This window comes from Micropterus salmoides, unplaced genomic scaffold (genome assembly GCF_014851395.1).
Source record: "Micropterus salmoides isolate LMB-PRFRI ecotype aquatic unplaced genomic scaffold, ASM1485139v1 Ms_hic_scaffold_3971, whole genome shotgun sequence".
Lineage (NCBI taxonomy): Eukaryota > Metazoa > Chordata > Actinopteri > Centrarchiformes > Centrarchidae > Micropterus > Micropterus salmoides.
In genome coordinates, this window is record NW_024043341.1 from 56,132 (window position 1) to 74,504 (window position 18,373).

An 18,373-nucleotide genomic window follows, 5' to 3' on the forward strand; every position below is an offset into this window, starting at 1 on the left:
TCGCACAACAAATTTGGGAGGGGTTGGGTAAAAAGTTTGTGTCTTTGAGGGATATGACATGGGAAGGGGTTCTTTACATGGAATTTAATATGGAGAGGGAGAAACTGCATAAAGTAGTGCTTCTCGTATCTATAGTAAAGTACAAGTTGTGGGAGGTAAGATGTGATGGGCTAAATGGAGGAAGCAAGTGGTCAGTGTTGGGAACTATAAAGAGCATTGAAGACTCAATAGAGAGGCGATACCAATTAGAGATCAGAAAATGGGGTATTGACTCGATCAAAGACAGATGGAAAATGATTTATGGTAATTCATAGAGGTCAACAGAAGGTGTTGTGGATTTATTATGATGGTTATGGGAGTGGTTTTGTTATGGTCTCTTCATGCATACATGCCATGCATCGTAATGGGAAAAAAAGAAAAAAAGAGAGGGCTCGAGAACTGGGTTCCATGAGTTATTGATGTATACCTTGTGTTTTGTTGATGTCGTTTTTTTTTTTTTTTTTTTTTTTACTAATTAAGGTAACAAAGGGACACTGTGTATAGAGATGCCGAGGGGGAGGATTGTTGTTTTGTGTTGGATGTGGGATTAATATAGGTGGGATGTAAGTACTGAAATGTGTGTATTGAATGTTTATGTCACAAATAAATTATATTTTCCAAAAAAAAAAAAAAAAATCTGTTCTTATCAGTTTAATATCTGATATGTCCCCTATAAGGGGGCAACATATTAAATGGATTTTTAGCACCGGGAGCTGAGACGAGGGGCTTGCTCCGTCCACTCCACGCATCGACCCGGTATTGCAGTGCCTCCGGGGGCGGTGCACCCTTCTCCTGCCTTGTGTAAAACCAAAATACTGACCCAAACGCAGAGGTTCGTCGCTCTGCCGGACGCCGGCCCGAAAAAGGCGCCAGTCGAGGGGGGCGGCCAGCTGAAGCCTCGAAGAAGGCAGCGAGATTTGCACTTTATGATTGGCAGACGACGAGGGGATATTTGGGACCGGCATGGCTGTTAAATGTGCCCTGCACTTCCCCTCCCTTTCTCCCACTCGTCATCGAGAGCCCGAGTATTTCGGATGCTCGGTAGCCTGTGTCCAAAAGCCAGGCCTTCATTTCTCCGATTGGATAGAGCCTCTCAGAAGGTGGGGAGGGGACACTGCGGCGCCTCCGTAGGCCCGGCACGGTTGGCCAACACGGTGGAGGAACCGCAGCGTAGAAAGGATACAAGAAACTAAAACACCTCAAATGAAGCAAGAAAACCTGCTACAACTGCTAAATCGGTGAATAAAACACACTTACCTTCTCGTCTTTGGTCTGGTCAAGGTGGCAGTCCGGCAGAGGACAGGTAGGCAGTCCTCGGGACCAATGAATTCCTTGTTGCAAAAGTTTTTCAGCTACGGCAAAGTTGAAATTTTATTCACAAGGAATGAGGTGAATCTCCTCCCAGAAAAGCTGGTGACACAAAACGAAGCCCCAAACCGGCAAAGGTTTTAACCAGAAAGAGGAGGCCATTGCAGTCTTGGCCAAAAGGCCGAGAAGCGATCGGCCACATTTCCCCTCCCTTTCTCTCACTCGTCATCGAGAGGCTACAAGAGCCCGAGTCGTTCGGTAGCCTCTGTCCAAAAGCCAGGCCTTCGTCTCTCCGCAGCCCGATTGGATAGAGCCTGCCATGACCTGGGGAGGGGTAGGGGAACGGGCGTGGCCTGGTACTTGGGACTCGAGAGGCAGAGTGAGGCTTACCGTGAGGGTAGTGGCCGGGACGACTAGGCTCGTCGGCGGCTCTGGAGGAGGGGCCCGTACTTACTCGGGTTTCTCTTCATAACGTACAAGTCTTTCGCCTTTTACTAAAGACTTCCGTGGAGAGGGACGCCAATGAGTTAAAACTATTTTTGGCAGGCTCTGCCGTGTGGCCGAGCCTCGTGCGTTTGTGAAAAGGAAATAAAACGCCGCCCCCGGCAAGGTTGAGCGGTGCGACGAGGCGCGCTCGGGAGGAGGTGCTGAGACTCAGCCGTTGTTATGCGCAGTTGAAACCACTGCGCCACGGCAGGGGGAGAACTGCTCCGGGAGGTGGGCGCTGGAAGCAACCAGCGGGGGTTATCGCTTCTCGGCCTTTTGGCTAAGATCAAGTGTAGTATCTGTTCTTATCAGTTTAATATCTGATATGTCCCCTATAAGGGGGCAACATATTAAATGGATTTTTAGCACCGGGAGCTGAGACGAGGGGCTTGCTCCGTCCACTCCACGCATCGACCCGGTATTGCAGTGCCTCCGGGGGCGGTGCACCCTTCTCCTGCCTTGTGTAAAACCAAAATACTGACCCAAACGCAGAGGTTCGTCGCTCTGCCGGACGCCGGCCCGAAAAAGGCGCCAGTCGAGGGGGGCGGCCAGCTGAAGCCTCGAAGAAGGCAGCGAGATTTGCACTTTATGATTGGCAGACGACGAGGGGATATTTGGGACCGGCATGGCTGTTAAATGTGCCCTGCACTTCCCCTCCCTTTCTCCCACTCGTCATCGAGAGCCCGAGTATTTCGGATGCTCGGTAGCCTGTGTCCAAAAGCCAGGCCTTCATTTCTCCGATTGGATAGAGCCTCTCAGAAGGTGGGGAGGGGACACTGCGGCGCCTCCGTAGGCCCGGCACGGTTGGCCAACACGGTGGAGGAACCGCAGCGTAGAAAGGATACAAGAAACTAAAACACCTCAAATGAAGCAAGAAAACCTGCTACAACTGCTAAATCGGTGAATAAAACACACTTACCTTCTCGTCTTTGGTCTGGTCAAGGTGGCAGTCCGGCAGAGGACAGGTAGGCAGTCCTCGGGACCAATGAATTCCTTGTTGCAAAAGTTTTTCAGCTACGGCAAAGTTGAAATTTTATTCACAAGGAATGAGGTGAATCTCCTCCCAGAAAAGCTGGTGACACAAAACGAAGCCCCAAACCGGCAAAGGTTTTAACCAGAAAGAGGAGGCCATTGCAGTCTTGGCCAAAAGGCCGAGAAGCGATCGGCCACATTTCCCCTCCCTTTCTCTCACTCGTCATCGAGAGGCTACAAGAGCCCGAGTCGTTCGGTAGCCTCTGTCCAAAAGCCAGGCCTTCGTCTCTCCGCAGCCCGATTGGATAGAGCCTGCCATGACCTGGGGAGGGGTAGGGGAACGGGCGTGGCCTGGTACTTGGGACTCGAGAGGCAGAGTGAGGCTTACCGTGAGGGTAGTGGCCGGGACGACTAGGCTCGTCGGCGGCTCTGGAGGAGGGGCCCGTACTTACTCGGGTTTCTCTTCATAACGTACAAGTCTTTCGCCTTTTACTAAAGACTTCCGTGGAGAGGGACGCCAATGAGTTAAAACTATTTTTGGCAGGCTCTGCCGTGTGGCCGAGCCTCGTGCGTTTGTGAAAAGGAAATAAAACGCCGCCCCCGGCAAGGTTGAGCGGTGCGACGAGGCGCGCTCGGGAGGAGGTGCTGAGACTCAGCCGTTGTTATGCGCAGTTGAAACCACTGCGCCACGGCAGGGGGAGAACTGCTCCGGGAGGTGGGCGCTGGAAGCAACCAGCGGGGGTTATCGCTTCTCGGCCTTTTGGCTAAGATCAAGTGTAGTATCTGTTCTTATCAGTTTAATATCTGATATGTCCCCTATAAGGGGGCAACATATTAAATGGATTTTTAGCACCGGGAGCTGAGACGAGGGGCTTGCTCCGTCCACTCCACGCATCGACCCGGTATTGCAGTGCCTCCGGGGGCGGTGCACCCTTCTCCTGCCTTGTGTAAAACCAAAATACTGACCCAAACGCAGAGGTTCGTCGCTCTGCCGGACGCCGGCCCGAAAAAGGCGCCAGTCGAGGGGGGGCGGCCAGCTGAAGCCTCGAAGAAGGCAGCGAGATTTGCACTTTATGATTGGCAGACGACGAGGGGATATTTGGGACCGGCATGGCTGTTAAATGTGCCCTGCACTTCCCCTCCCTTTCTCCCACTCGTCATCGAGAGCCCGAGTATTTCGGATGCTCGGTAGCCTGTGTCCAAAAGCCAGGCCTTCATTTCTCCGATTGGATAGAGCCTCTCAGAAGGTGGGGAGGGGACACTGCGGCGCCTCCGTAGGCCCGGCACGGTTGGCCAACACGGTGGAGGAACCGCAGCGTAGAAAGGATACAAGAAACTAAAACACCTCAAATGAAGCAAGAAAACCTGCTACAACTGCTAAATCGGTGAATAAAACACACTTACCTTCTCGTCTTTGGTCTGGTCAAGGTGGCAGTCCGGCAGAGGACAGGTAGGCAGTCCTCGGGACCAATGAATTCCTTGTTGCAAAAGTTTTTCAGCTACGGCAAAGTTGAAATTTTATTCACAAGGAATGAGGTGAATCTCCTCCCAGAAAAGCTGGTGACACAAAACGAAGCCCCAAACCGGCAAAGGTTTTAACCAGAAAGAGGAGGCCATTGCAGTCTTGGCCAAAAGGCCGAGAAGCGATCGGCCACATTTCCCCTCCCTTTCTCTCACTCGTCATCGAGAGGCTACAAGAGCCCGAGTCGTTCGGTAGCCTCTGTCCAAAAGCCAGGCCTTCGTCTCTCCGCAGCCCGATTGGATAGAGCCTGCCATGACCTGGGGAGGGGTAGGGGAACGGGCGTGGCCTGGTACTTGGGACTCGAGAGGCAGAGTGAGGCTTACCGTGAGGGTAGTGGCCGGGACGACTAGGCTCGTCGGCGGCTCTGGAGGAGGGGCCCGTACTTACTCGGGTTTCTCTTCATAACGTACAAGTCTTTCGCCTTTTACTAAAGACTTCCGTGGAGAGGGACGCCAATGAGTTAAAACTATTTTTGGCAGGCTCTGCCGTGTGGCCGAGCCTCGTGCGTTTGTGAAAAGGAAATAAAACGCCGCCCCCGGCAAGGTTGAGCGGTGCGACGAGGCGCGCTCGGGAGGAGGTGCTGAGACTCAGCCGTTGTTATGCGCAGTTGAAACCACTGCGCCACGGCAGGGGGAGAACTGCTCCGGGAGGTGGGCGCTGGAAGCAACCAGCGGGGGTTATCGCTTCTCGGCCTTTTGGCTAAGATCAAGTGTAGTATCTGTTCTTATCAGTTTAATATCTGATATGTCCCCTATAAGGGGGCAACATATTAAATGGATTTTTAGCACCGGGAGCTGAGACGAGGGGCTTGCTCCGTCCACTCCACGCATCGACCCGGTATTGCAGTGCCTCCGGGGGCGGTGCACCCTTCTCCTGCCTTGTGTAAAACCAAAATACTGACCCAAACGCAGAGGTTCGTCGCTCTGCCGGACGCCGGCCCGAAAAAGGCGCCAGTCGAGGGGGGGCGGCCAGCTGAAGCCTCGAAGAAGGCAGCGAGATTTGCACTTTATGATTGGCAGACGACGAGGGGATATTTGGGACCGGCATGGCTGTTAAATGTGCCCTGCACTTCCCCTCCCTTTCTCCCACTCGTCATCGAGAGCCCGAGTATTTCGGATGCTCGGTAGCCTGTGTCCAAAAGCCAGGCCTTCATTTCTCCGATTGGATAGAGCCTCTCAGAAGGTGGGGAGGGGACACTGCGGCGCCTCCGTAGGCCCGGCACGGTTGGCCAACACGGTGGAGGAACCGCAGCGTAGAAAGGATACAAGAAACTAAAACACCTCAAATGAAGCAAGAAAACCTGCTACAACTGCTAAATCGGTGAATAAAACACACTTACCTTCTCGTCTTTGGTCTGGTCAAGGTGGCAGTCCGGCAGAGGACAGGTAGGCAGTCCTCGGGACCAATGAATTCCTTGTTGCAAAAGTTTTTCAGCTACGGCAAAGTTGAAATTTTATTCACAAGGAATGAGGTGAATCTCCTCCCAGAAAAGCTGGTGACACAAAACGAAGCCCCAAACCGGCAAAGGTTTTAACCAGAAAGAGGAGGCCATTGCAGTCTTGGCCAAAAGGCCGAGAAGCGATCGGCCACATTTCCCCTCCCTTTCTCTCACTCGTCATCGAGAGGCTACAAGAGCCCGAGTCGTTCGGTAGCCTCTGTCCAAAAGCCAGGCCTTCGTCTCTCCGCAGCCCGATTGGATAGAGCCTGCCATGACCTGGGGAGGGGTAGGGGAACGGGCGTGGCCTGGTACTTGGGACTCGAGAGGCAGAGTGAGGCTTACCGTGAGGGTAGTGGCCGGGACGACTAGGCTCGTCGGCGGCTCTGGAGGAGGGGCCCGTACTTACTCGGGTTTCTCTTCATAACGTACAAGTCTTTCGCCTTTTACTAAAGACTTCCGTGGAGAGGGACGCCAATGAGTTAAAACTATTTTTGGCAGGCTCTGCCGTGTGGCCGAGCCTCGTGCGTTTGTGAAAAGGAAATAAAACGCCGCCCCCGGCAAGGTTGAGCGGTGCGACGAGGCGCGCTCGGGAGGAGGTGCTGAGACTCAGCCGTTGTTATGCGCAGTTGAAACCACTGCGCCACGGCAGGGGGAGAACTGCTCCGGGAGGTGGGCGCTGGAAGCAACCAGCGGGGGTTATCGCTTCTCGGCCTTTTGGCTAAGACTGCGATCGCCTCCTGTGTCTGGATAAAACTTTTGCCTGTTTGTGGCGAAGTGTTACCAGGTTTTTGGGAGGATACTCACATTATTCCTTGTGAATAAAATTTCAACTTTGTTGTAGTTGAAATTATTTCACACAAAGGAATTCATTGGTTCAGAGGACTGCTTACCTGTACTCTGCCGGAATAACATCTCGACCAGGCCAAACAAGACAAGGTAAGTGTGTTTTATTCACCTTTCTAACATTTTTAGTAGATTTTATTGCTCTTTTTAGAGCATTCTTTTACCTTATTTTAGTTGACTTGGTTTTAGACTGTTTTAGGTGTTTTAGCTTCTTTTTACCACTTTTACGTTGTGGTGCCTCCACCATGGCGGCCAACCATGCCGGCATGAGGAGGCACCACAGTGTCAGATTTACATTCAAAGAAAAAGATGGGAAAACCCTTGTTATGTCAAGGCTGGACTTCTCAAGGAAAATGATCCAGAACATTTTGAAATTCTCCCCGCAGGATATAATTGTATTTTGACTCTGCCATTTGGAAAAGGTTTCGATGTGAGTTTTGTCTCTGCTGCCGTGTTCAGAGATTTCTGGACACGCTTCGAAAATGAAAAACCCCAGTTTACTGCATTTAATGTTGAGAAACTGACTGATAATGCCGCTAAAACGGTAATTGTCAGAATGTTCAATGAGACTGTGAATGCAGATGACATTTGTTTGTGGCTGGGCAGATTTTGCACTGTTAAAGGCCAGGCTACCAAAGTGAGAGATGAGGATGGCATCTGGAATTGCGCTTGGAGGGTCCCCATCCAACAATGGCAAGACCCTCAAGGCTTCCAGGGCCTGAAACATCTGCCATCCATGATAGTTCTGGGAAACAACAGGGGCTACATTCATTACCAGGGCCAGCCCAAACTCTGCCGCAAGTGTGGTGAGAATGGGCACCTGGCAGAAGCGTGCCAGCAGATCATTTGTGGTAAATGTAGAGAAATTGGGCATACTTTCGAGGAATGCACCAATGGCAGAAAGTGCAATCTTTGTGGAGAAACAAACCACCTCTTCAGAGATTGCCCTAAGTCGTTTGCCAACAAATTAAAGGCAGCAAAGGCACAAAATGGCGGACAAGACGAAGCAGTTAGAGAGCTAATTGAAGAGGCTGGGCTGGAGAATTCAAATCTCCCGCCAAATCCTGTGATTGGAGGAGAAGGACCAGTAGAGGCGGGAGAAGGGGAGGGGCCTGCAGCTGCCCCACAAGTGGAGAACAGGGAGAAGCAGTGGCAGTGCAGGCAGAAGGCGGAGCTAGCTCAGTGACTGGCTCAGAACAAAAATTTGGCCAGTCACAGAGTGATAGCGAGGATGTCCCCCTCCCCAATGCCCAGCCGGCCAAGAGACTAATTTCAGAATTGTCTTCTGAGTCTCCTGGAGCCTCGGAAAAGAGGGGAAGAGCTGAGAGCTACTCAGACAGTTCATCTGTGGAGGAGCCCAGAGTCTTCCCCTCCAATTCGCCTAATGAAGTCTCTTTTTTAACTATAGCTCTGCAATCAACCCCTAAGGACTCAAAGCTCAATGCAACCCTGCGTCAGAGGCCAACTCCTAGAGTCCGAAAGGGAAATGGAGCTCAACCCCGTCATCTCTCACCCATGAGAATGAAGGAAGAGCTCCATTCACAAGAAATCCACTAACTGCTGTGTTTTTAAACATTTGAAATCCCCCCCTTTTTTTTTTTGATCCGTTATCTGCCCTCCTCTACGTTATCTGTATAGAACCACTGGCACAGACCTTGAGAAGGGACCAACGAATCCATGGGGTAGGAGTCCCAGGGAGCGGGGGACTCGAGACAAAATGTATTTTATATATGGACGACATCAACATTTTATGCACTGACCTTTTATCTGTCAACAGGACGCTGGACTTGACTGACTGGTTCGGACAGGCCTCTGGGTCAAAGCTGAACAGAAGCAAGACCCAAGCCCATTTTTATGGACCGTGGACAGCGACTGAGACGACAGGACTCCCCCTGACTGTGACCCAGACTGACCAAAAAATACTTGGGATCAGGTTTGATAGGGAGGGGGAGGGGAAAACAATTGGGCAGACATAGTAGGGAAAGTCAGGCAGAGACTAGGGTACTGGACACTTAGAGGACTGACTTTAGAAGGAAAGGTTTTAATCATCAAAGCAGTGATTTTACCTTTGCTTTTACTCATCAGTTCTGTTTTTATCCCGCCTAGGAGAGTGATCTTAGACCTGGAACGAGCCATCTTTTATTTTTTGTGGGGCTCCAAGTGGGAAAGACTGAGACGAAGCGTGATGAAGAAGCCAAAGGAGAAAGGAGGAAAAGGAGTGCCAGACCTGCACTTGTTCCTAGGAAGCAGATACACAGCACTACACATGGCAACCGCCACAGCCCCATCCAGAAACCCCAAGACCGCAGCAATGACACGGTTCTGGATGGGGTCCTACCTCAGAAAACTTAAGATCTTACCCACAAGTCTCAAAGTACCAGTGTCTTTTAACCTGCCACCAGCCTATGCTTTTATCCAGTCATTTTTAAGGCATTTTAACCTTGAGCAGGAGGAGTTGCAGGTTTTAACCACTCACCGCTCTCTCATTTCTGTTGTGCAGGAGCGGGAACCAGTGAGTCCAGTGCGCGGGCTTGCATTCGGCGAGCCCTCAACAGTTTGGCGCAACGTGAACCATCCAGCTCTTCCAAACAGACTCCGGGACCTGTCATGGATGGTGGCTCATGAGATCCTCCCAGTCAGGTCCGTAATGCACTCCCGGGGCATGTCGGCGCACTCAACTTGCCCCCGACCAGGTTGTGGCGCGCCTGAGTCGGTAAGGCATCTGCTCTGGGAGTGCAGCGCTGCCGTAGAACAGTGGGCAACGGCCGGCTCCTTGCAATTCCCGTACTTGCCAGCAAGGGAGGTCCTCACACCACAGCTGGTGCTGTACGGGGTGAGCCAAGGAAATCAGATACCAGCACGTACATTTGCCAAACAGTGGCTCACCCTAGCCGCCATCAAAGACGCCATATGGACCTCCAGAAACTTGCTGGCAAGAAAGCACATGCAGATCCCCCCCGTGGCTGTGATCCGGATGGCCGCAGCAACGGTCCAAACGGCCAGAGCTGCAGGCGGCGGGCCTAGGACACAGCCACAAAGAAGAATCGCCTCTGTGCCCATTCGGACGGAGGAGCCGGAGCCACACAAGGAAAGTTCAAGGCAGCGGCGGCCTGACCCTCCGGGTGAGGTTGGTGGGAAGGAGCTACAGGGTGAGGGTCTCCTCTGAGCGCCTGCACAAGATCCCGAGAGTCCAAATCTGTTTGGGGGAGCTGAATGAGTTCCCCTTTGATAGGGACTCACTACACTCCTGCACAACAGTGGACTTGGAGAAGAGCTTTTATTATCCATTTATTTTTTGTGAGTTTTATTTTAACAAATGCACTCCGCTTTGAAGACTTTTTAACAGACACTCACAGACATGGACAAGCTGAAAACCATTTTATACCTTTAATTTATGACGTTATCTGTAATGCATTTTAAACACTTTTTTTAAATGTTGTTTTACAGAGAACATTTATCTATTTATTGACATGTTGTATTTTAAAAGGTAACTTGGAATTGACATATTATGAATCATGTTTGAATTGAGTGTCAATAAAATTTTTCTCAAAAGAAAAAATCTGTTCTTATCAGTTTAATATCTGATATGTCCCCTATAAGGGGGCAACATATTAAATGGATTTTTAGCACCGGGAGCTGAGACGAGGGGCTTGCTCCGTCCACTCCACGCATCGACCCGGTATTGCAGTGCCTCCGGGGGCGGTGCACCCTTCTCCTGCCTTGTGTAAAACCAAAATACTGACCCAAACGCAGAGGTTCGTCGCTCTGCCGGACGCCGGCCCGAAAAAGGCGCCAGTCGAGGGGGGGCGGCCAGCTGAAGCCTCGAAGAAGGCAGCGAGATTTGCACTTTATGATTGGCAGACGACGAGGGGATATTTGGGACCGGCATGGCTGTTAAATGTGCCCTGCACTTCCCCTCCCTTTCTCCCACTCGTCATCGAGAGCCCGAGTATTTCGGATGCTCGGTAGCCTGTGTCCAAAAGCCAGGCCTTCATTTCTCCGATTGGATAGAGCCTCTCAGAAGGTGGGGAGGGGACACTGCGGCGCCTCCGTAGGCCCGGCACGGTTGGCCAACACGGTGGAGGAACCGCAGCGTAGAAAGGATACAAGAAACTAAAACACCTCAAATGAAGCAAGAAAACCTGCTACAACTGCTAAATCGGTGAATAAAACACACTTACCTTCTCGTCTTTGGTCTGGTCAAGGTGGCAGTCCGGCAGAGGACAGGTAGGCAGTCCTCGGGACCAATGAATTCCTTGTTGCAAAAGTTTTTCAGCTACGGCAAAGTTGAAATTTTATTCACAAGGAATGAGGTGAATCTCCTCCCAGAAAAGCTGGTGACACAAAACGAAGCCCCAAACCGGCAAAGGTTTTAACCAGAAAGAGGAGGCCATTGCAGTCTTGGCCAAAAGGCCGAGAAGCGATCGGCCACATTTCCCCTCCCTTTCTCTCACTCGTCATCGAGAGGCTACAAGAGCCCGAGTCGTTCGGTAGCCTCTGTCCAAAAGCCAGGCCTTCGTCTCTCCGCAGCCCGATTGGATAGAGCCTGCCATGACCTGGGGAGGGGTAGGGGAACGGGCGTGGCCTGGTACTTGGGACTCGAGAGGCAGAGTGAGGCTTACCGTGAGGGTAGTGGCCGGGACGACTAGGCTCGTCGGCGGCTCTGGAGGAGGGGCCCGTACTTACTCGGGTTTCTCTTCATAACGTACAAGTCTTTCGCCTTTTACTAAAGACTTCCGTGGAGAGGGACGCCAATGAGTTAAAACTATTTTTGGCAGGCTCTGCCGTGTGGCCGAGCCTCGTGCGTTTGTGAAAAGGAAATAAAACGCCGCCCCCGGCAAGGTTGAGCGGTGCGACGAGGCGCGCTCGGGAGGAGGTGCTGAGACTCAGCCGTTGTTATGCGCAGTTGAAACCACTGCGCCACGGCAGGGGGAGAACTGCTCCGGGAGGTGGGCGCTGGAAGCAACCAGCGGGGGTTATCGCTTCTCGGCCTTTTGGCTAAGACTGCGATCGCCTCCTGTGTCTGGATAAAACTTTTGCCTGTTTGTGGCGAAGTGTTACCAGGTTTTTGGGAGGATACTCACATTATTCCTTGTGAATAAAATTTCAACTTTGTTGTAGTTGAAATTGTTTCACACAAAGGAATTCATTGGTTCAGAGGACTGCTTACCTGTACTCTGCCGGAATAACATCTCGACCAGGCCAAACAAGACAAGGTAAGTGTGTTTTATTCACCTTTCTAACATTTTTAGTAGATTTTATTGCTCTTTTTAGAGCATTCTTTTACCTTATTTTAGTTGACTTGGTTTTAGACTTTTTAGGTGTTTTAGCTTCTTTTTACCACTTTTACGTTGTGGTGCCTCCACCATGGCGGCCAACCATGCCGGCATGAGGAGGCACCACAGTGTCAGATTTACATTCAAAGAAAAAGATGGGAAAACCCTTGTTATGTCAAGGCTTGACTTCTCAAGGAAAATGATCCAGAACATTTTGAAATTCTCCCCGCAGGATATAAATTGTATTTTGACTCTGCCATTTGGAAAAGGTTTCGATGTGAGTTTTGTCTCTGCTGCCGTGTTCAGAGATTTCTGGACACGCTTCGAAAATGAAAAACCCCAGTTTACTGCATTTAATGTTGAGAAACTGACTGATAATGCCGCTAAAACGGTAATTGTCAGAATGTTCAATGAGACTGTGAATGCAGATGACATTTGTTTGTGGCTGGGCAGATTTTGCACTGTTAAAGGCCAGGCTACCAAAGTGAGAGATGAGGATGGCATCTGGAATTGCGCTTGGAGGGTCCCCATCCAACAATGGCAAGACCCTCAAGGCTTCCAGGGCCTGAAACATCTGCCATCCATGATAGTTCTGGGAAACAACAGGGGCTACATTCATTACCAGGGCCAGCCCAAACTCTGCCGCAAGTGTGGTGAGAATGGGCACCTGGCAGAAGCGTGCCAGCAGATCATTTGTGGTAAATGTAGAGAAATTGGGCATACTTTCGAGGAATGCACCAATGGCAGAAAGTGCAATCTTTGTGGAGAAACAAACCACCTCTTCAGAGATTGCCCTAAGTCATTTGCCAACAAATTAAAGGCAGCAAAGGCACAAAATGGCGGACAAGACGAAGCAGTTAGAGAGCTAATTGAAGAGGCTGGGCTGGAGAATTCAAATCTCCCGCCAAATCCTGTGATTGGAGGAGAAGGACCAGTAGAGGCGGGAGAAGGGGAGGGGCCTGCAGCTGCCCCACAAGTGGAGAACAGGGAAGAAGCAGTGGCAGTGCAGGCAGAAGGCGGAGCTAGCTCAGTGACTGGCTCAGAACAAAAATTTGGCCAGTCACAGAGTGATAGCGAGGATGTCCCCCTCCCCAATGCCCAGCCGGCCAAGAGACTAATTTCAGAATTGTCTTCTGAGTCTCCTGGAGCCTCGGAAAAGAGGGGAAGAGCTGAGAGCTACTCAGACAGTTCATCTGTGGAGGAGCCCAGAGTCTTCCCCTCCAATTCGCCTAATGAAGTCTCTTTTTTAACTATAGCTCTGCAATCAACCCCTAAGGACTCAAAGCTCAATGCACCCTGCGTCAGAGGCCAACTCCTAGAGTCCGAAAGGGAAATGGAGCTCAACCCCGTCATCTCTCACCCATGAGAATGAAGGAAGAGCTCCATTCACAAGAAATCCACTAACTGCTATGTTTTTAAACATTTGAAATCCCCCTTTTTTAGTCTTTTAAGATGTCATACCTGCAAATTTTAACCATACTCATGACACTCACCTTCTCAACTATCAATGTGAGGAGTGTGAAGTCGAGAGTTAGAGCCCAGATTGTTTTATCCTTTCTTAACTCCTTTAAGTCTGACGTGTTTTTAATACAGGAATGCGGCCTACCATTTTTAAAACACTACAGAGAATGGGAGGAGTTATGGCCACAAACGTCGATATGGAGCGGCTCAAATGAAAACAAAAATGATGGAGTGGCCATTTTAATAAAAAACCCTCTAGTCTGGTGAAGGGCAGCACTGTGGTGAGAGATGGTCGGGCACTTTTAACACACTTGACTTTTATGGGGAAGGATTTTAACGTCTTAAATATTTATGGCTTTAATGACAAGAACGACAGGTATGACCTTTTAGAAGACCTGCAGCCCCACATGCTAGGCAGGGCACCTTTAGTTGTAGGGGGGGATTTTAATTGTATTTTAAGCAGGAACGACAGGAGAAGAATAGGGGACGATTTTAAAGTGGACAAGACTTCAGTTTTACTTCAAAGCATATGCAGTGATTTTAGACTTGTGGACTGTTTTAAAACCATGCATCCCAGAGAGGAGGGCTTCACCTGGTTCAGTAGTGATGGCACCCGAGCCTCTCGCATAGACTACATTTTATCACGTGATTGCCCACCAACCGATGCTAGATTGGAACCTGTTTTCTTTTCTGATCACGCAATTCTTTCCTGCACCCTTTCACTCTCTTCCGGTGTGACGGCAGGAAGTGGTCTGTGGAAGCTCAATTGCTCCCTGTTAGAAGACAGGGAGCTAGTTAGGCTGTACAGGGAGCAATACCGAGAGTGGCAGACCCTTCAAGACTTTTACGATACACGTGCACAGTGGTGGGAAATGGTGAAGGGAAAGACAAAGACGTTTTACAGACAGGCAGGGAAAAGAAAGAAAAAGAGGGACAACAGACGCATGTTGGGACTGCAGAAACGGCTTCAGAGGTATTTTAAACTAATCCAACATGGAATGGATTTTAATGAAGAGATAAAACAAATTAAAACAGAGATGTCGGTTTTAGCAGAAATTAATAGCAAAGGTGTGATTTTAAGAAGCAAGGAAAGGGAAATAGAGGAAGGAGAGAAGTGCACAAGATATTTTTTTAAGAAAATCGTAAATAAAGGGGGGGCCATGTTGAGACTTAAAAAAGAAAACGGGTGCACAGCTGACACAACAGAGGAAATCAAAGAAACTGTCGAACATTTTTACCGTGAACTGTACGCATACAAAACTGTTAACGGGGACACCATGACGAAGTTTTAAAATCCATTGACCAAGCAACAAACGACAACGTGCTTTTAACCCAAGATTTTACGATACCGGAATTAAACAAATGCATCAAATCTTTTAAGACAGGGAAGTCGCCGGGAGAAGACGGGCTTCCCTTGGAATTTTATCTGACATTTTGGGACATTTTAGCACCAGACTTGCTTGCTGTTTTTATGGATTTTGAACAAATGGACCGACTTCCTGACAGCTTTAGAGCAGGGATAGTGACTCTCCTTCACAAAGACAAAGACAAGACGGACTTGAAAAATTGGAGACCTATCACACTCTTAAATTTTGACTGTAAACTTTTTAGTAAACTTTTAGCCTCACGCATGTCCTTGTTTTTAGAAGATCTGATTCACCCGGATCAAGCCTGTGCCGTCCCGGGGAGGAAGATCACCGACAGCCTCGTACTGATCCGAGATACCATCTGTTACGCGAGAGACAGAAACATTCGGCTAGTAGTCCTGAATTTAGATTTTGAGAAAGCCTTTGATCGGGTCTCGCACCAGTACCTTTTCCAGGTACTGCAAAAAATGGGGTTCCCGAGAAGGTTTATAGCCTGGGTGGGACTGCTGTACCGGGAGATCAACAGCAAATTCATTGTTAACGGGCATCTGACAAGAGCAGTGGATATAAACTGCGGTGTCCGTCAGGGTTGTCCGTTATCTGCCCTCCTCTACGTTATCTGTATAGAACCACTGGCACAGACCTTGAGAAGGGACCAACGAATCCATGGGGTAGGAGTCCCAGGGAGCGGGGGACTCGAGACAAAATGTATTTTATATATGGACGACATCAACATTTTATGCACTGACCTTTTATCTGTCAACAGGACGCTGGACTTGACTGACTGGTTCGGACAGGCCTCTGGGTCAAAGCTGAACAGAAGCAAGACCCAAGCCCATTTTTATGGACCGTGGACAGCGACTGAGACGACAGGACTCCCCCTGACTGTGACCCAGACTGACCAAAAAATACTTGGGATCAGGTTTGATAGGGAGGGGGAGGGGAAAACAATTGGGCAGACATAGTAGGGAAAGTCAGGCAGAGACTAGGGTACTGGACACTTAGAGGACTGACTTTAGAAGGAAAGGTTTTAATCATCAAAGCAGTGATTTTACCTTTGCTTTTACTCATCAGTTCTGTTTTTATCCCGCCTAGGAGAGTGATCTTAGACCTGGAACGAGCCATCTTTTATTTTTTGTGGGGCTCCAAGTGGGAAAGACTGAGACGAAGCGTGATGAAGAAGCCAAAGGAGAAAGGAGGAAAAGGAGTGCCAGACCTGCACTTGTTCCTAGGAAGCAGATACACAGCACTACACATCGCAACCGCCACAGCCCCATCCAGAAACCCCAAGACCGCAGCAATGACACGGTTCTGGATGGGGTCCTACCTCAGAAAACTTAAGATCTTACCCACAAGTCTCAAAGTACCAGTGTCTTTTAACCTGCCACCAGCCTATGCTTTTATCCAGTCATTTTTAAGGCATTTTAACCTTGAGCAGGAGGAGTTGCAGGTTTTAACCACTCACCGCTCTCTCATTTCTGTTGTGCAGGAGCGGGAACCAGTGAGTCCAGTGCGCGGGCTTGCATTCGGCGAGCCCTCAACAGTTTGGCGCAACGTGAACCATCCAGCTCTTCCAAACAGACTCCGGGACCTGTCATGGATGGTGGCTCATGAGATCCTCCCAGTCAGGTCCGTAATGCACTCCCGGGGCATGTCGGCGCACTCAACTTGCCCCCGACCAGGTTGTGGCGCGCCTGAGTCGGTAAGGCATCTGCTCTGGGAGTGCAGCGCTGCCGTAGAACAGTGGGCAACGGCCGGCTCCTTGCAATTCCCGTACTTGCCAGCAAGGGAGGTCCTCACACCACAGCTGGTGCTGTACGGGGTGAGCCAAGGAAATCAGATACCAGCACGTACATTTGCCAAACAGTGGCTCACCCTAGCCGCCATCAAAGACGCCATATGGACCTCCAGAAACTTGCTGGCAAGAAAGCACATGCAGATCCCCCCCGTGGCTGTGATCCGGATGGCCGCAGCAACGGCCCAAACGGCCAGAGCTGCAGGCGGCGGGCCTAGGACACAGCCACAAAGAAGAATCGCCTCTGTGCCCATTCGGACGGAGGAGCCGGAGCCACACAAGGAAAGTTCAAGGCAGCGGCGGCCTGACCCTCCGGGTGAGGTTGGTGGGAAGGAGCTACAGGGTGAGGGTCTCCTCTGAGCGCCTGCACAAGATCCCGAGAGTCCAAATCTGTTTGGGGGAGCTGAATGAGTTCCCCTTTGATAGGGACTCACTACACTCCTGCACAACAGTGGACTTGGAGAAGAGCTTTTATTATCCATTTATTTTTTGTGAGTTTTATTTTAACAAATGCACTCCGCTTTGAAGACTTTTAACAGACACTCACAGACATGGACAAGCTGAAAACCATTTTATACCTTTAATTTATGACGTTATCTGTAATGCATTTTAAACACTTTTTTTAAATGTTGTTTTACAGAGAACATTTATCTATTTATTGACATGTTGTATTTTAAAAGGTAACTTGGAATTGACATATTATGAATCATGTTTGAATTGAGTGTCAATAAAATTTTTCTCAAAAGAAAAAAATCTGTTCTTATCAGTTTAATATCTGATATGTCCCCTATAAGGGGGCAACATATTAAATGGATTTTTAGCACCGGGAGCTGAGACGAGGGGCTTGCTCCGTCCACTCCACGCATCGACCCGGTATTGCAGTGCCTCCGGGGGCGGTGCACCCTTCTCCTGCCTTGTGTAAAACCAAAATACTGACCCAAACGCAGAGGTTCGTCGCTCTGCCGGACGCCGGCCCGAAAAAGGCGCCAGTCGAGGGGGGCGGCCAGCTGAAGCCTCGAAGAAGGCAGCGAGATTTGCACTTTATGATTGGCAGACGACGAGGGGATATTTGGGACCGGCATGGCTGTTAAATGTGCCCTGCACTTCCCCTCCCTTTCTCCCACTCGTCATCGAGAGCCCGAGTATTTCGGATGCTCGGTAGCCTGTGTCCAAAAGCCAGGCCTTCATTTCTCCGATTGGATAGAGCCTCTCAGAAGGTGGGGAGGGGACACTGCGGCGCCTCCGTAGGCCCGGCACGGTTGGCCAACACGGTGGAGGAACCGCAGCGTAGAAAGGATACAAGAAACTAAAACACCTCAAATGAAGCAAGAAAACCTGCTACAACTGCTAAATCGGTGAATAAAACACACTTACCTTCTCGTCTTTGGTCTGGTCAAGGTGGCAGTCCGGCAGAGGACAGGTAGGCAGTCCTCGGGACCAATGAATTCCTTGTTGCAAAAGTTTTTCAGCTACGGCAAAGTTGAAATTTTATTCACAAGGAATGAGGTGAATCTCCTCCCAGAAAAGCTGGTGACACAAAACGAAGCCCCAAACCGGCAAAGGTTTTAACCAGAAAGAGGAGGCCATTGCAGTCTTGGCCAAAAGGCCGAGAAGCGATCGGCCACATTTCCCCTCCCTTTCTCTCACTCGTCATCGAGAGGCTACAAGAGCCCGAGTCGTTCGGTAGCCTCTGTCCAAAAGCCAGGCCTTCGTCTCTCCGCAGCCCGATTGGATAGAGCCTGCCATGACCTGGGGAGGGGTAGGGGAACGGGCGTGGCCTGGTACTTGGGACTCGAGAGGCAGAGTGAGGCTTACCGTGAGGGTAGTGGCCGGGACGACTAGGCTCGTCGGCGGCTCTGGAGGAGG

The 18,373-nt window shown here is 50.2% G+C and overlaps 9 non-coding genes and 2 pseudogenes across 9 annotated transcripts; all 11 read left to right on the forward strand.

The window, feature by feature from the left end:
- The first annotated feature begins 647 nt into the window (after positions 1-647).
- On the forward strand, positions 648-829 carry LOC119885261. Its single transcript, XR_005441239.1, has one exon. It is a non-coding gene; the product is annotated as a U2 spliceosomal RNA (small nuclear RNA).
- Positions 830-1,797: 968 nt separating this feature from the next.
- Positions 1,798-1,910, forward strand: LOC119885288. The gene has a single exon (XR_005441260.1). It is a non-coding gene; the product is annotated as a U5 spliceosomal RNA (small nuclear RNA).
- A 183-nt stretch (positions 1,911-2,093) lies between these two features.
- LOC119885243 lies at positions 2,094-2,285 on the forward strand. Its single transcript, XR_005441231.1, has one exon. It is a non-coding gene; the product is annotated as a U2 spliceosomal RNA (small nuclear RNA).
- Positions 2,286-3,253: 968 nt separating this feature from the next.
- On the forward strand, positions 3,254-3,366 carry LOC119885289. The gene has a single exon (XR_005441261.1). It is a non-coding gene; the product is annotated as a U5 spliceosomal RNA (small nuclear RNA).
- A 183-nt stretch (positions 3,367-3,549) lies between these two features.
- Positions 3,550-3,741, forward strand: LOC119885244. The gene has a single exon (XR_005441232.1). It is a non-coding gene; the product is annotated as a U2 spliceosomal RNA (small nuclear RNA).
- Positions 3,742-4,710: 969 nt separating this feature from the next.
- Positions 4,711-4,823, forward strand: LOC119885290. Its single transcript, XR_005441262.1, has one exon. It is a non-coding gene; the product is annotated as a U5 spliceosomal RNA (small nuclear RNA).
- Positions 4,824-5,006: 183 nt separating this feature from the next.
- On the forward strand, positions 5,007-5,198 carry LOC119885245. Its single transcript, XR_005441233.1, has one exon. It is a non-coding gene; the product is annotated as a U2 spliceosomal RNA (small nuclear RNA).
- A 969-nt stretch (positions 5,199-6,167) lies between these two features.
- Positions 6,168-6,280, forward strand: LOC119885291. The gene has a single exon (XR_005441263.1). It is a non-coding gene; the product is annotated as a U5 spliceosomal RNA (small nuclear RNA).
- A 3,866-nt stretch (positions 6,281-10,146) lies between these two features.
- LOC119885258 lies at positions 10,147-10,321 on the forward strand (annotated as a pseudogene).
- A 969-nt stretch (positions 10,322-11,290) lies between these two features.
- Positions 11,291-11,403, forward strand: LOC119885292. The gene has a single exon (XR_005441264.1). It is a non-coding gene; the product is annotated as a U5 spliceosomal RNA (small nuclear RNA).
- Positions 11,404-17,234: 5,831 nt separating this feature from the next.
- On the forward strand, positions 17,235-17,414 carry LOC119885250 (annotated as a pseudogene).
- The last annotated feature ends 959 nt before the right edge of the window (positions 17,415-18,373 follow it).